Source organism: Drosophila sulfurigaster, chromosome 3 (assembly GCF_023558435.1).
Source record: "Drosophila sulfurigaster albostrigata strain 15112-1811.04 chromosome 3, ASM2355843v2, whole genome shotgun sequence".
Lineage (NCBI taxonomy): Eukaryota > Metazoa > Arthropoda > Insecta > Diptera > Drosophilidae > Drosophila > Drosophila sulfurigaster.
The window spans coordinates 52677734-52695700 of record NC_084883.1 but is presented as its reverse complement, the minus strand read 5'-3'; positions in this window follow the sequence as shown (position 1 = coordinate 52695700).

Here is a 17967-nt window from a genome sequence, read left to right as displayed (position 1 = left end):
GACATTTATACCATGCATTTATAAGAAGATATAAGAAGATATACTACGAAATACATCTTTTGGTATGTTTTAGTATATTTTGTATATTATAAAAGTTTGTTAAAATATACTATAAGCTATATATTTTAATGCAATACTTTTCCTAATTTAGTATATCGATATACGAAATACAGCTTTTGGTATATTTTAATATTTTCGTATATTATTGACTTTTTTAAAATATACCATAATTTATAAATTTCAATGAAATACATTTTCTAATTTAGTATATAAATACATATTCAAAATATAGCGTTTGGTTTGATTTAGTATTTTTGGTATATCAATTAAATTGTTAAAATATACCAAATATTTCAATGTAATGCACTTTTTAATACTGTATATAGAAATACAAAATATAGCTTTTGGTATGATTTAGTATTTTTCGTGTATTTTTAAAATTGCCAAAATATACCATAATTTATATATTTCAATGCAATAGATATACTAATTTAGTATATCGATATACTTAATATAGTTTTTGATATGTTTTAGATATACGAAATATGGCTTTTAGTATGTTTTAATAATCTTAGTACAATAATTTAGCGATAATATCACACTATTTTGATCTCATTGAAAATGGGTAAAATGTATCTTAAAGTGCAAAATCGAACTTCAAATCAAATATCGTAAACAATGCAAATGATTATAGTATTTAAGAATATTGTATTTCAGGCTCATCTTTCAAAGTCGAAATGATTGCAAATGTCAATTTTCAGTGGCAGCAAATCGTAAACTTAAATTTATTGCATTGCATTTAGATTAACAATTTTCTCTCTAAGTCAATAACTATAATAATGAACCCCACGTGAATGTTGTGAGTAATATAACTATCGCATTATCGAAAGATAGATTGTAAATAATAGTTAGCTTGTAAAAGTAGTTAATTTCGATTTGCGTAAGGCTTTCACACCTGTGACTGTAAGTGAAAAACAAGGCTTATATAATACTTTGTGTACATTGTTGCTTTTGCACTAATTGATAGACTCATTAGCTGCTAATCTACCTGAGCTCTAACTGGTTACATTGCAGGGTATAAAAAACAAAACCAAAGCAGAAAATTAAACGCACGGCACTTGAAAGTTGCATGCGAGCCGCGATATGAGGCCATAAAATGAGGAGCACACAACGTGTGGGGCAGGAGATGGGGAGTGTAAGAGGGAGAGGGAAGAGAGGAACGTAGTTGCTGCAATAAATTCATCACCTTAATTACAAGCACAAACAAAAACAGCAGAGAGAGGGAAGCACATACACATAATGCTCAAAGCGTGCGCCAGATAAGAAGCTACGATCACTAATGGCAAAACCTTGATGGTGGTGGGGCGGGGCAGAGAGAGAGAGAGGGAGTGGGAGAGAGCCAGCAGACGACTCGGTGCAACCACCTGTTGTAGTAAAATGGGGACAACAAACAGGGCAGCCAACTAAAGAGTGAGAGAGGGAGAGGGAGGGGCGCCATCAGCATACAACATTGAATAGAGCAGCAAAAAACACGTAACACGTTGGGCGCTGATAACGAGGAATGTCGTCGTCGTCGTCGTCGTCGTCGTCTGCTACGCCATGGACTTGGGTACACAAAACACAACTACACAACACACAACACTCACTTCCATGTGGAGTTCGCTTGAGGTTCGCACCGGGCTTTGGCCATCTGGCATCGTCCACTGATAAGCAAACGCAACAGTTCCAATCAAGTGCGGGCGTAGTAATAGTATAATGCGTGCCCCGATAACCGAGGCTCCAAAATCAAGGTATGTCTGACCTGAGTGCTTGGGCACCAACTATGCACCTAGCCCAGCAGAAGCAGCAAAACCAGCAAAAAAAGGGAAAAAGCCAAACGATGAATCAAGTCGAAATGCTCGTCTATTTTTAAGTACCTTTAAGGCAAACTGATAAAACATTAAATACTGTTTTCGGTCGACGTCGTCATTGATTGGATTGCTGGGAATTAAAACAAAAGACCCGTAACGAGAATTCGAATTGCTTTGTACTCGAATTTTAGGGATTGTTTTTGTTGTTTTGTTTGATTTGTGTATATCAATAATATAAAATTGACCATAATTCATAAATTTCAATGCAACACTTCCAATAATTTAGTATTTCTTACATACCATATTATTAAAGTTTGTTAAAATATACCAAAATTTATATAGTTCAATGTAACACATTTATTGATTTAGTATTTAGATATACGAAATACAGCTTTTGGTATGTTTTAGTATTTTTATTTAGTATTTAAAAGTAATATGTTTTCTAAATTAGTATATCGATATATGACATATAGCTTTTGGTATGTTTTAGTATTTTTATTTAGTATTTTCATGCAATACATCTTCTAAATTAGTATATAGATATACAAATTCATATTTTGGTATGTTTTAGTATTTTTTGTATATTGTGAATGTTTGTTAAAATATACCATCACTTATATACATTTCCCAATTTAGTATATGGATATATGAACAATAGCTTTTGGTATATTTTTAGTATTTTTGGTATATCAACCAAATTGTTAAAATATTCCATAATTTATATATTTCAATGCAATACATTTTCTAATTTAGTATATCGATATACGAAATATAGCTTTCGGTATGTTTTAGTATTTTTTGTATATTGTGAATGTTTGTTAAAAAATAACAAAATTTATATATGTACATATATAGCTTGGTATGAATCAAGTCGTAATGCTTGTCTATTTTTAAGTACCTTTAAGAAGTAGAAGAAGCAACTGATAAAACATTAAATACTGTTTTCGGGCGACGTCGTCATTGATTTGATTGCTGGGGAATTAAAACGAAAAACCCGTAACGAGAATTGGAATTGCTTTGCACTCGAATTTTTCGGGTTGTTTTTCGTCGTTGGCCATGGCCAAGGTGCGAGTGCAAGATGTCGTGTTTTATGGGCCGTCGAAGTGCTCACAGGTGTCTCGATCCATTCTCATCTAGTTATAGTATAAATTAGTCGTATCACAGTGGGAACGGGTGCACAACAACAACAACAACAACTATAACATTTTGTGTGTCGTTTGCTTTTGAACATTTGAATTTCTAATCTATTTTTTATCTGCAAACACACACAGAGAGTGGCTTTTTTGTTGTCGTTGTTGTTGTTGTTTTGGGTTTTGGGGTTCATTTTTGTCTGCGTCTTCGAAACTGGCTTTTTGAGTGGGGCCGGTTTTGTCAACAGGTGTTTTGCACTAATCGAAAAGCATATTTCTTGTTGTTCGTCTATGTTTCTTTTTTGTTTTTTTGTTTTTTGTTTTGGTTGTAGTTTTTGTTTGATATAGTCGCTCCAATTAATTTATGGTCTCTTAACCATTTCATTCAATTGGTTGGGGGGACTTTTGGAACTCGTATGCTGATTGCGTGGGAGAGCCGGAAGTGTTGAATTTATTGTGCGTTTTTTGGATAGATTTGATGAGTTGGCGTTCAGATTGGCTGCGTGATCGTGGCAAGGGTTTCTGGAGTGCTTTATTAAGTGCCCAATTTTATGGCACATGTTTAACTATTTATTTGACGTAGTTTGAGGCACTTGAACAGCTTTAATTACAACAGGAAAACAATTATATATAATGCTTAATTTGGGAATATAAGGAATTTAACAGCTCTCTTGTTACTATTTGAATGTGAAGACGAAATGTGAAGACAAAAATAGATTGCTGCAAAGAACGAATCCTGTTGTAGGTGTTTTTTTTTACAGAGGTGAGACTTTAAAATGCAAAATTAAATCATAATTGGTTGTGCTTTATTCAAGATTACAAAACGGCATGTTAACATACTAGCTTAACATAAGTGCTTACAGAGCACTTAATTAATAAATGTTGGCATATCGAAATTTGTCAAACTTACATTATTCCAATAATCAATTTTAGATACAAGAAATTTTAATGTTTTTCATAAAAGTTCATGAATGTTAAGGTGTAACAATTTAATTTTAAATTCGAGAATTTTTTTGGTTTTTTACGATAATTAGCCAATTATTGAATTGTTGAATACGAAATACTTTTAGACACTTTATTAAAATTTGTAAATTTCTAATATGTAATACTTCATTTACAGATTAATATGGAATTAAAGAAAGTGAGAAATTGTAACAACATATTGAAATAGTAGGAATTTCAAATCTTTTACAACTTTTTTTTAATAAAATTTAAATTTACATTTTTAGAAAATGGTAACAAGTTAATTGCAATGTATGATGTTAATAATGGAAAATACTTAGTACTTGAAAAATACTAACAAAAAAAATTTTATCAAGAAAAAGTGAAAAATGTACCAGGAAAATACTTAAATATACCAATAACCAAGTTTGGTAAACTTACTACATACAAAATATACTAAGGAAAAACAAATATACAAGATTGTTAACAAATAAAGAGAAAATGTTAGATTTCTCTCTATTAATGAAATAAGCTGTAAAAATATAATCCCCTATAAATTAATATAGAGCACAGATATTTAATAAACAAATGTTAAATCATAAAACACCTGCTAATATTTACTACAGAGGAGCAACGAGTTTATTGGAGTTTTAAATTGGGTTTTTTAAAAACTTATATGGGAAGACAATACCTGAACAAAAACCCAATTAAAGTTAATAAACTCGTTGCTAAGTTTAAGCGAACTGCTAGATACGTTTCTGAAATATTTGCACCCCACAAATAGCTCTCTAAGCTAAACTTAATTCTCTTTACTGGAGAATTAATTCTATTTATTTTTATTATGCTTCCTTTTCCACTATTTAGATGAAAATTATACAGATATTTCATATTTTGTAATACACTTTTTAGCTGTCTGTAAATCTTTAACATTAGTTGATTAGTTATTTACAATAAAATATAATTCTTTAGATCGTTTTTTTATATACATTAATGTATCAAAAACTGTCTTATTTCTCAGCACTCCCACAATTTTTCAAGTGTTGCAAATAAATTAATTTAATTGATTTAATATTAAAAGAAATCTTTGTCAAAGATAATATATTAAATTATCCTATTCTTATCAGCCCCAAAGTGCATTTTAAATTGTGAATAACATTTATTTAAATTAATATGATGTATTAATAAAACTCGTTAAATATTATTTAATTTAATTTAATTATTAAGTTATTTAATGATTATATATAACACGTGGCTCACACACAAAATAAATAATATTTAAGCTGTGTTGAATGTGCGTTTGTGAGATGCCAGGAATGAATTCAAGTCCATTGAGTATTTGACGCTGTGACTGACAACCGAGTTTGACAACATGAAGTCAATGGACGTTGTTGTACAACAAGTTGTTAACAGTTGTTGTTATTGTTATGACTTGGTTTTTAGTATTACAAAGTTGCCGCTAACCAAGTCAATGTGTGAGTGTGTGTGTGCATATATTTGTTATAGTTGAAGTTTGTTGTCAGTTACATATTTATTTGCTTTGCCAGCTGGCAAATGCACAAAAAAAATGGTTATAAATATAAAAGTTAGTTTTAAGGTTTTGCTAACGTTAATGTGTTAAACACGTCTTGGCCATTAAGCGAACACACGAACAGCAAAAGAGACTCTGAGACTGAGACTGCGACTCAAACTCAGAGCAGACTGTTGGGCACACATGACGTATACGTTATGACAATGCCAATGGCCAAAATGAATTTTTTTGTGTATTGTGGCTCTTTTATTGTTTTTGTCTCTATACCGTTGGCGTTGTCGTTTGTGGTTGTTGTTGTCGTTTTCGTCTTGGAATCTTGGCCCATTCAAATGAGTGTCGCACACCTGTTGGGCGCTGTGTGTTGGCCATGGCCGAAGCGCTGTTTATACAAATTTTACAGTTTCTATGCCATTCAAATTGGCACATGTGTGTGCTTTGTGGCCCTCTCTCGCTGGCTGTCTAACAGCAGCTGACAGCATTTTTTCACAGTCAACCAAAGAGAGAGAGAGAAGGAGAGTGGAAGGGAGATGGCAATGCTGATGATGACATAAAATGGAACAAATGGCCTATGAACGGCACAAATTAAGGCAATGCAAACAGAAATCCAATTGCAAAACAAAAGACTCGACATTTGTCGGCTCAACACCCCTTCCGCCCCTCTCCATCTCTCTTTCTACCCCTCTGTCGATGAGTTTGTCATCTGCTTTATAACTCGTGTTAAATTTATTCAAAACCTCTTGACTCTCTTCGGCTGACACAAAGACCAGCTGAAGTCACCCCTCTGCCAAGGGTTGGCTTGAGTGCTTGAGTGTATGTGCCTCTTCCCCTTCCCCTGCTGCTGCCCTCGTCCCACTCCTTAACAATTTTGATCCCTTTTGTGAAGTGTTTTATTCGGCCGTCTGATGTTATTATTACATTTGTTTTGTTTGTTGCCCATTTGTCGCCCTCCCCGATTGCCGCCGCACTCACAAATTGCCAGCTATGAGTTCATAATTCCCCACACAGCACAATTAGATGTGCCACGCCCACCACCAGCCGCCTCTTAACAATCAAACAGCCACCTGGTTGATTTGCCATTCGCAATTCGCACACCTGTTAACTCTTTTTTTTTCTATTTCTGATCGATTATATAGTGATCGAATTTTTTATAATGATTGCTCGACACATTTGAAAAGTGTCCATGCTCTTTTTTTCCTTTTCTGCGCAGAGATGTTTAACTCATTGCCACAGATTTTATTGCCTCATTTAGCAGCAGGCAAAAAAAATGTAGTAAAAATCGCCATAAATATCGCTATTTCTGATAGCTTCGATAAACTCTATGAAAACGCATCATACGCGAGTTTTAATTGAACTTTTTTGCAGCTGGCGTTGATCTAAGTTAATATTGCTGCTTTTATTTGATCGGGTTTAATGCAAACTATGCTCTTAGTTTATGAGATTACAATCGTATTAAAAAATGTATTCATTATTCTGTTTATTTTTTTAATTTTTTAAAGCCAGCCTGATTGGATTATTTTATCATAAAAGTATCATAGAAACAGTAGTTAAAAATCAGTTTCTTAAGATATTTCAGCAATATTCACACGAAGTACTTTAATTATTTTATTTTTATTTATTTATTATTATTGAAATTATTATTTTTGAAATTCGTTATAAAGTTATATTTGCTATTTTACTTTAAAGTACAATTATAATTCAACTTTTTTTAATCTTATTGAACATTTCTTCTTTGTAAAAGATAATAAAGTATTATTCAAAAATAGGTATATTAAATATATGTCATATGCAAAAATACGCAAATTATCATTAGTGTTCAATAAAAGTTTAATAAAATACTATTATATACCAAAAGCTTTATTTGGTGTATCGTTATACTACAAAATGAAAATATACAAGGAAAAAAAGTATATATATCCGACAAAATAATAAAATATACCAAAATAAATATCTCTTGTATTAACGAAAACAAAATATACAAGATTGTTTAATAAGAAATGTGTAAAAAGTGCCGACAAATTACTAAAATATACCAAAGGGTATATTTGGTATATCAATATACTACAAAATTCATAATATACTAGCAAAAACGAAATTTGTTATCAAAAAATGTCAAAATGTGCCATATTTGGTATATTTATATATAGTTATACAATCAAAATACATTAACAAAAGGAAAATATACAAAATTGTTAACAAATAGTAATAAATAATGGTAGATTACTCTATTTTTCCAATATTAATTGTGTAAGTCAGTAAGCTGTAAAGAGATATGCCATTATAAGCCTGTAAAATCTCTAAAATCTTAATCCTCCTTCCTATATGTATTGCAAACTCTCCCTCGATAAGTTCCGGAAAAACCCAATTAAAGTTAATTAACGCGTTGCTAAGTTTAAACCAGCTATCAGTTCCGTTTCCGAAATATCTGCACCCCATAATTAGCTCTATAAGCAAAACTAAACGCTCTTATCAATGGGTAACAAAAAAAAGCAGGAAAGCTAAAAAAAAACTGTGAAATTATATTTATTATCGACTTCCGACTTTGTTGCCCAAAAAAAAAAGAAACTAATTGATTTAATATCGAATTTATGAGGCTCGCATATCCGTTTTGATAAAGACAATAATCTAACTAGTGAACTTAATACCTCAACACGCCATTTTGTATCTGAGTGAGATAGAGAGTGAGAGAGGTAACTCCCATTAGCTGGGCAGTAGGCCTTGCGGTTAATTGAAGCGCAAATAGGTGCAAACAAATAGAACTATCTACGAGAGTGCACAACATTTGAATTGAGTAATTACGCTGCTTGGAGTACGAGTGCATTGTTGGTTCCCCCGCTCTAGCGTTTGGCCTAAAAGTCTATCTCTATCTAGTAAACCCGCCATATGCCTCCAATATAGTATAGTATATAGTATATATATGGAAACGGGCAACGGCCCGGTTGGTTGATAGCGCGATCGAATCAAGTGCATAACACCTGAGCAAATGAAATGCCTAACGCCTCGTCATTGGCATGCGGGAACAGGTGGCAATGCCACGCCCCCAAACACACACACACAACACAGCACACAACAGCGATCAAACGCCTCTCGTTGCACTCGGCATTTGGCCAGGCGTTATCAGCAATGCTTCCGCCGTTGCCTCGGTACAGTTACCCATTGTTGTTGTTGCTGTTGTTGTTGTTGCTGTCGCTGGTTCCGCTGTCGCCAGAGTCTGATAAAAGCCCAGCAGAAGTTTCATTTGTTTGCACTTGAATTGTGGTATTTATAGCAAAGAGTGTTGAGTGCTCGAATACGAGTACGAATACGAGTACGAGTACTCATGAGTACTCACACACTGTGCTGTGCGTTGGCTCTTATCACTGCCTCCTCAGCTGTTGTTGCTCCATGTTGTCGACGTCGACGATGACGCAGTCGTCGAAAAGTCAACTGTACGACGATCAAACCCGTATCGCTGTCGATTCCCTTGACGCTGTGATTTCAGCCGCCCACGTCATCGTCTTGGTTTATGCCACAAACGCACACACTAGCATAATATACACTAGGAAAAAATATCATATACAAACGAAGAACACAAAATTCTTAAATTTAGGAAATATCATAAAAAAGTGTTTTTTTTATTTTACTTTGTATGTGAATAATTATTATTATTGTTTAATATACCTTTATTCTATTTACATTGTACTATTCTTAATGCTAGTTACCTTCAAAACACTTTTTACCGAATCGGGTGATGATGAACCCAAGATCTTGATAACAGCTCTACTTACTGATCTATAAACAAGCATATGGATACTTAACAAGGAAAAAATTTTAGAGTGTGCTTGACTGTGAGGTATTATTCTTTCACTATACCAACAATTTCTAAAATATACTAAAGGCTATATTTGATATATTGATATTCTACTGTTTTTTAATAAAATCCAAACAGTGAGGTATTATTCTTTTAACATACCAAAAATACTATAATATATTGAAGCCTGTATTTGGTATTTTGATATTCAACTTTTCAATGAAACAAGATCAATGTGGTATTATTTGTACAATATACGAAAAAGTACTAAATTGTATATATTGATATTCTACTACTTTTTAATAAAATAAAAACAGTGATGTATTATTCTTACAAAATACCAAATTAATATACCAAAAATACTAAAATATACTATTGCGTATAATTGGCATATTGATATACTACCCCATTCATATCAGCATTTGGTATATTGATATACTAGTATATTCAAAATACATTTCCATTTGGTATATTCATATACTACTACTTTCAAAATATACCACCAATTAGTATATTGATATACTACTATATTTAAAATATAGTACCATTTAGTATATTCACATAGAACTACATTCATATACCACAAAATATACCAGACTGCCAACCAAATTAATTAAGCTCTATCCATAAAAGTTTCTGAGTTCTTGGTGTTTATGTGGACAGACAGACAAGCGTATCTAACATGACTCCTTCTGAATGTTACAAACATTCTTTAAAGACACAAAATTATACAAATCTAGGCTCAAATCAAACAGATTTCTTTTCAAGGCATTTTTTTCAGTGTACCCGCACTCTCGCTTACTTCACTTGGGGCGACCTCAAAAATATTTGCAAACGCAGCGCATAAAGTGCACAGATTATGCAGCTGCTGTTGCTGTTGCTGCCGCCGCTGCCATCGAACATGAAAAACAATTTAGAAACGCCACAAATCAGTGGCTCAATGACCGCGAATCGGTGGCAGCAACAGCAGCAGCAGCAGCCGCAGCAACTGTGGCAAGCTAATGCAGTTGCAACAGTTTGAGTTGCAGAGCTGCAGCTACATTTTTTTTTTGTTTTTTTCTGCAGACAGAGCGCAATCAATAAAGCGCAATGCTTGGAAACAGGTGCAACAGGCGGCGCATGCGGCATGGGGCAATGACAGGCAGGCAATGAATGCAGTGAAGGGAAAACGCGGCTGCCTCCTTGATGACACCATTCAGTGGCGTAGTTGCCCGCCAGCAGTGGGTGGCAACTCTGCGCACACCAATGCTGTCAATGATGTGTTGCAGCTGTGCGCCACATGTTGCTGCCACTGCTGCCAGTGCTGCGGCAGCTGGGCGGGGCGTTTCTTCGTTGGGCGCCCATTAGCGTTGTGCGCTGGCAGCCTCCGTGAAATGAGCACAGCAGGTGCAGGTGCGCTCGATCAGCAGACGCCGAAAGTTGACAAATTTACAGCAAGCGTTCGCTCAAAATGGCCGCTAGCAATTCATTTGCCTTCCTTCCCCTTCCCCTTCCCTCACTTGATGACTAACCGGACGAATTGATGGACGCTAAATGGCCAACAGATTTATGGCATATGCCGGCTGCTGCCTGCATAATATAAAATAATATATATGTAGATCTCTCTGTGAAACATTTTTCAACTAGTTTGCTTGGCCGCCTTTCAATGTTACTCATACGCACCTGTGACCGCCATCGTCAACATTCATTTGCAATATTTTCACGCGTTTCTAAGTTGTCACAACAATTGACACTTTAAAGTTTTTAAATACATGCCTCAATTGTGGCCGCCTGCAATTGGCAACGGCTGCCACAGCCACAGCTACAGCTTCTTGCTACTTGTGGCAAAAGCAATGAAAGACACATCGACAGCAGCTGCGCGCCAAATTAACAAAAATTTGAAAAGCGCCGCAACTGAAAACAAAGTAAAATTATGTTTTTTTGTCTTTTAATTCGTGAACAAAACGAACGAACAAAAATTTCACAAAATATTTGTGGCTATAATTTATGGCCTAGCATAAAAGCACAGCACAACCCAAGGTAGATAGAGCCATAAAAAATATAAAATAAAACCTCAAATATAATAAAACAGATGAAATAAAATGAATTTAATTGGACTTCGACATAAATCTAAATTTAAGTACGACCAACAAAGCTGCTAAATGAAAAGTATAAAACTAATTGAATGATTAAGTACACTTAATTACTCAACTCGAGTAACATTTCTTAATTCGATGGAACGCTGTCTTATTAGCGTAAAAACCGAGCAAATTTCAATATATCAAGGGAAAGATTTTGTTGCTTGAGTTAATTTATTTTTAGTTGATCTTTCTGGCACACTTAGTTATTAAATATTTGATTTTACGATGCGTGTAAAACTTACAAAGGCCAAGTTAAAGCCATAAAAATAAAAACTTAAATTAATTTACTTATAAATTTCATGTTTTCTGTTCAACTTTTAATAAACAGGTTCACAACTGGTTAAAATAGCAAAAAGACGCCTAAAATTACAAGATTGCAATTTAGTTCCGATTGCTTAACGCCAGCTTGACACTTGTTTATTTAGCATTACATTTTTCATAAATTCATGTTGGTTTTAATTATAAAAGTGCAATTAATTAAAAAGCGACAAATGTCCTAATATAAATAGTAATTTAAAGTTTATTATATCTAACTTCTATACATAATATTGTACTGAGTATTCTTAATCAATTATTTATTGAAAGGAGAAATATTTTGGACAATTATGAATTCAAAATGTGTAAAAAAGTAATATACCATAATAATAATTTGTATATGAATATAAAGTAGGAAATTCGAAATTATTTTAAATGTTTTATTTTACTTTTCAAAACTTTTTTAATAATCATTGCTCTTATGACAATATAATGATCTCATCTTTCAACCTTAAAATCATTTACAATATGATTAATATTTAAAAGAAAAATATGTCCTATGAATTGAATACAAAATGTAAAATTAGTTACCTTATAAAATAGTCGTAAAATAAAAACATGTAAAAAATTAGAAAGCATTGTAAAACTGCTTTATTTTTTTTTTATTTTGCAAAACTTTATGAATAGTCATTACACTCACAGCAGTACACTATAATAAAATTATCTGATTTTCCAACCTTATATTCATTTATAATTTGAGTCGAGTTGCTTTTCCTGGCAATTTTCCCAGTTGCAGCTGTGCAGTGAACGAAAAAAGTGAAGCGAGCAGTAACAACACTGAAACATTTTGCCACTTTAACGTTTGAATTAAACGACAACATTAATTAACTTGCAATTTAGCATAAATACATCATCGCTCAACGTTGCAGACGTTGGCAAACGGAGGGAGACTTGCAACTTGGGAGTTGGGACTTGGGAGACTGCAACTGCAACTGCAGCCACATTTCACCTGGAAAAACTAGTTGGCCTGCCAATTGGAAAACTGCTCCAGTTTAAGCCGGTGCACGTTTTGGACAGGCAACAGCAGGCGGCAAGTGCAGGTAGCAACCAAAGTTGTTGTTGTTGTTGTTGCTGCTGCTGTGACCACCTGTTGCCGGTATGATTTTCAGTTCGATTCGATTCGATTTGATTTTTATACCCGGGTAGAAGTGTGTTATAACTTTGTGACTACAGGAAATGTATGAATGAAGGAGGCATATACCAGAAAGAGGCATTTCCGCACCATTAAATATATAATGTACTATATGTATATATATTCTTGATCACAACAACAGCCTAGGAAATATAGCCATGTTTGTTTGACTGTCTGTCTAATCATATTAACACATAGACTGCAAAGATTAAAAGAGGTAGAGCTATAATTTAAGCTTTCAGTATATTGTGGTATTTTTGCGGTATAAGAAGACTACTGCAATGATTTGTTTTTATTTAAAATAGTTAGCGATATACGAAAATATAGAATTAGGTATATTTGAGAGTTTAATAATTTGGTATATTTAATTAATAATACCACAATATCAAAATAGGTATCAATGTACTAAATATAGCGTTTAATATATTTTAATATTTCGCTTGGTTCGGGTATCTCATAATCGCATACTAAAAGAGGTAGCTTTATAAATATTGATATACTAAATGAACCACTTAAGACATTTTAGTATTTTTCGGCATGTATTTGAGAATAATACTGTATATTGAAAATATCAGCATATTTGGTATATGTAAGGAAAATGGGTTCGGGTATTTCAAAATTGCAGACTATAAGAGGTAGATTTATAAATATTGATATACCAAATAAACCATTTAGTACATTTTAGTTTTTTTTCGGTATATATTTAAGAATAATACTGTATATTAAAAATATTGATATACCACAAAAAGCCTTCGTTAACTTCAGTCTATTTTCAGTATATTTAGTTGGTATATTTAAGGAATAAGGGTTCGGGTATCTCAAAATGGCAGACTTAAGAGATAGATCGATAATTATCGATATAAAAATAAAGCCTTCAGTATATTTTAGTATATTTTCGGTATATATTTTGAGAATAATACCGAGATATTGTACATTTATTGAAAATCGTTATCGATATGCCATACGTAGCTTTTGGTATATAATATTTTAGTATTTTATCGGTATATACTTTATTGAAAATGGGTATCTTCCAGTCGAGCACACTCGACTGTAGTTTACTTGTTCATTGTTGTTGTTATGCTGGTTAGTCAGCCGCTGGGAAATACCAGTTGACTGCCCCCAAACGTTGCACGTTGCACTGTGCTGGTTGCACTGTGCTGAAGTGTTGCGCAGACGCCGTGGGCCGACGCGTCGCCAGTTTGTTACAGTTACCAGGCGGCCAGTTGCGGCAGTTGCATGCAGATTGGCTGCGATAACTACAACAACAACAGCAGCGGCAGCAGCACTTGCAGCTTGCCGCTTGCCACTAGCAAGTTGCCACAGTCTATTGGCAGCTTCGCATCTGCATGCACATCTAATGGCCTTTCCTTTTGACGTCGTCGTCGTCTAATTGCGGGGCGTTGCATTCAACGTTTTTCTGTTTTTGTTTTTATTTTTGTTGTTGTTAGTTGCCTAGTTGCAGTATTTCATTTTTGTTGTGCTGCAACTTGGATGCAATTTGTCTAAATGACACTAACTAATTGTAAGACTAACGCCCCATAAATGTCTGCAAGAGCAGAGACAATGGCACTTTCACCACTCCTCACCAGCTGATGAGTGCAGTGCACTCTGTGTCTTGAATCTAGACTCTCCATAAAGTGCAGAGTCTCAAGTGTGGCCAGTGGGTCAAGACAGGTTCGTGCTCCCCCCTGGAGAAAGGCGCATCTTCAGGCCGCTTCTGGCTATGGTAGAGCCATCAATTTGTGATGTGGTAAAATATGAGTAGCCCTTGAGGGCACAATTTAACCATCAAGTTGGGAGAGGAAAATAGAGAAAGAGCTTGCGGGCTGATTTGCTGCTGCAGAGTGGAGAAAGTAACAAATTTGTAATCATAGTTGAAATATGTGAGATGAGTCAAGTGGCAAAGCGTGCTTAATAAACTAAAGCAACAGAAAGTGATGTACGATTTAATTACTTATTTCTAAAGGAGATACTTTGATCTCTCTTTACACAGAGAGAAAAATAAGTGCTAGGAGCAAGAATAAAATCATGAATTAAAACTATTGTATATGATGTCAACATTGAAATTTTGCTCTTAAATCAAGATAAAAATTCTTCAAAAATTTTAGATTGCCTAGTCCTGAAATTCAAAACTATAATTTTGTTTCAAGAATGGAAAGCAATCTTAAATCAATATCAAACGTTTCAAAATTTATATGTACAAGGTTACTTACAAATGTATATCTTATTCGTTATTAGAGCTAAAATACTATATGTGAGTCAAGTGGTGCATCATAGTCAATAACGTTAAGCATTATGACTTAATTTTACATGCTATTTTTTAATAGAGATAGTCTAAACTGCGGTCTTATATTTTCCTGAATTAATGTATTAATTTTTTCTTCACTTTCGGTCATCAAGTACTCAACTTTTTGGAAAATTTATTACTTTCAATTATTCCTAATACTTTAGAAAAACAAAAACTATTATTAAATAAATTCTAAAGGTTTTTTTATTGTAGAGATTGTATTATTGTATGCAATTTCCTCTTAATTTCTTCACTTGATTCCTTCATTAAATATGCCAAAAGCTAGATTTGGTATATCGATATAGTTTCTGTATAAATTTATAATACCCTTCTAAACCATCATAAATTTTTCCTAAATCAAAATCTTTTTACCCAATATAATTTTTGTTCCATATCCTTCTTGACGAATTTTAACTTAATGAAAAATGCATCCACTACACTTAACCCACTGTTAACCCATTTAGACAATATATAGAAAATACTTCAGTTAGACTACTCCAAAAATTATTCACAAATTGTAAATTTACTTCAGTTGTCCACTTCTTCGACTTCCTCTAAATTAGGCCTTAAATCACACCTCTCAGAGGCAGCCATAAAAGATCTCAAGAAAGCGCAGCTAATGAAAGTATTTTAAACTATCAGCTTATCAAATTAATTTCCCCTAATAAAATCACTCTTTATATTTTGAAAGGAAATGCGAATTTCGAAAGTCTTTATTTGGGAAGTTGAAGGTTTGAATAGTGTTAGTAACTATTTTTGTTTATCGTAGTGTCTGCTGTTATTATTATTATTATTAGTGCCATTATTATTGTTTCTATTTCCTTTTTGACTTTACGCGGTGATTAAACTTAATAAGAAATGCATTCACTATACTTAACCTACAGTTAACTAATTTAAAAGTAACATTAAAAGAAAATACGAGTACTACAGTTAAACTACTCCAAAAATTATTCACAGATTGTAAATTTACTTCAGTTCTCGTCTAATTTAGTTCTTAAATCACACCTCTCAGAGGCAGCCATAAAAGATCTCAAGAAAGCGCATCTAATGCAAGTATTCGAAGCTAGCAACTTATCAAATTAATTTCCTTAATAAAATCACTCTTTATGTGTTGAAAGGAAATGCGAATTTCGAAATTTGTTTATTTTGGGGGAAGTTGAACGCGAGGATGGCGCCAAAGTTTTGAATAATGTTATTAACTATTTTTGTTTATCGTAGTGTCTGCTGTTATTATTATTATTATGAGTGCGATTGTTATTGTTATTATTGCATCGGATGTTGCAGTTGCAGGTGCACTATGGCGAATTTTTATAACATTTTGCTAATTGAATTTGTTTGCATTGCCGTTATGCACAGTTGCCCGATTCGATGATGATTCCGATTCCGCTGCCCGCCTGCATTTGTTTATAAACAACAACAGCGGCAGCGAATTGTGCAATAAAAATGGAATGAAATTTATGATCAAGCTGAGATAGCAAATGGATCGCTTCAGTGCCAGAGAAAAGCGATAAAAGCGCCGACTGCAATGCAAAATAATTAGAAAATGGCAAGAAATTGCACCTGTTTTTATATATGCACATATGTGGCGAGGCGCTGATTGAATATGCGAATGCACCTCTTCACCTTCATCTTCTCCTCCCTTCTCCCCTATTGAGTAAATGAATGAAATATGCACATGGATAGATATGTATGTATAAATACTGTGGGGTGCATAATACTTACCGGATGGCTGTGGGATGTACTTGAGAGGCGCTCTAGAAGGGGTTGAGGAGGGTCTGGGGAGGGAGGGAATTTGAATTCATTATGCAGCCACAGATAGTCACAGACGAGCTGAGCGAGCAACACCTGCCAGTCAGGCCAGCAACATGGCCCACAGCAGCAGCAACAGCAGCAGCAGCAACAACAGCAATGGCAACTGAAGCAGCAACATATTGCAGCTGCAGCATGCAAAAAAAAACAAGTAAGAAAGCTACAGTTGAGTGTGCTTGACTGTGAAATACCCGCAAAATATAGCGGCAATATTATCAAAATATATTACAAAAATACTAAAAATATACCACATGGTATATTTGGTATATCAATATAATACCACATTCAAAATATACCATATACTGCAAAATATACAAGATTGTCAGTCAAAGTAACTAAGACCCCTAATAAGTAGACGTTTTTGCCCATACAAAAGTATTTTTTTTAATAACTTCGACAATTCTTGATCTGATTCACACAATTACTATAGTCATTATTATATATACAAAAATTCGCGACTCTATCTTTAAAAACGCGTTTTTTATTCGATTTGCAGTGGCGGGAGTGGGCGTGGCAAAAATTTGAAATAAACTTGATCTGCGTGCAAACATAACAAATGCTGTCGAAAATAAAAATATAGCTCTATCTCTTATAGTCTCTGAGATCTAGGTGTTCATACGGACAGACGGACAGACAGACAGACAGGCAGACAGACAGACGGACATGGCTAAATCGTCTCGGCTGTTGATGCTGATCAAGAATATATATACTTTATATGGAGATGCCTCCTTCTACTGTTACATACATTTCCTGCCGACATAAACTTATAATACCCTTCTACGCTATGGGTAGCGGGTATAAAAAACTTCATTGTTGTTGCGACTGCACTTGTAATTCATTTGAGCAACGAATGGCTAAATAAGTTGCCATCGAGTTTCGGGCCAAGACTCTGCTCTGGCTAAGAAAGGGGAGGCAAGAGTTTCGTTTAAAGATGTTCCTTGAGTCCAGCTCTTGTTACCAAGCGTTTTGTCAGAAATTATGTTTATTTATTGGCAAGAGCTTGTTGCCATTGCTTTTTACCTTATGCCTGTTGCTGTTGCTATTGTTGTTACTTGGCTTGTTTACCT